The 413-nt window shown below is 71.2% G+C and overlaps 1 protein-coding gene across 1 annotated transcript in view; it reads right to left on the reverse strand.

Moving 5' to 3' along the window:
* Positions 1 to 6: 6 nt before the first annotated feature.
* Positions 7 to 413, reverse strand: part of PHC2 (polyhomeotic homolog 2) — a 4703-nt gene continuing 4296 nt past the window's right edge. The window contains exon 7 of the mRNA XM_017732748.1: positions 7 to 396. The gene's annotated coding sequence lies outside the window, so the exon portion shown is untranslated. The remainder of the gene's footprint in view (positions 397 to 413) is intronic.

The raw sequence follows: 413 nt of genomic DNA on the forward strand, positions 1-413 counted from the left end.
TCCTCTGCTAAGGTGCCCCCAAAACAGCCCAGTGTGTGGGGGTGTGTGTGAACGGGGGGTGACGCCTCCTCTGCGCCCCCCACCTCTCCCTGACCCCCTCTGCGGGGGAGTCTGAGCCCCCCTGGGGCCCCAATCCCAGCTGGGGGAGGGAGTACACATTAAGGCAACCGTCCTGCTTGGCCCTGCTGACTGGGGAGGACATGGGGGGACACGTGGGGACCCCCCTCCCTGCTGGAGAAGGGGGGGTGACCACCCGAATTGGGGGGGCTCTAGAGCTACGGGCTATTTACACCCCCCGGGGGGGTGGGGGGGGCGGGGTGTGCTCACAAGTGTCTCCCCCCCCTTGCCCCCTCCCCGGGGCCGGGAGGCCTGTGAGGGTCCCGGGGAGGCCAGGGCGCCCGTCGGGGGGGGCG

This window comes from Corvus brachyrhynchos, unplaced genomic scaffold (genome assembly GCF_000691975.1).
Source record: "Corvus brachyrhynchos isolate BGI_N302 unplaced genomic scaffold, ASM69197v1 scaffold215, whole genome shotgun sequence".
Classification (NCBI taxonomy): domain Eukaryota; kingdom Metazoa; phylum Chordata; class Aves; order Passeriformes; family Corvidae; genus Corvus; species Corvus brachyrhynchos.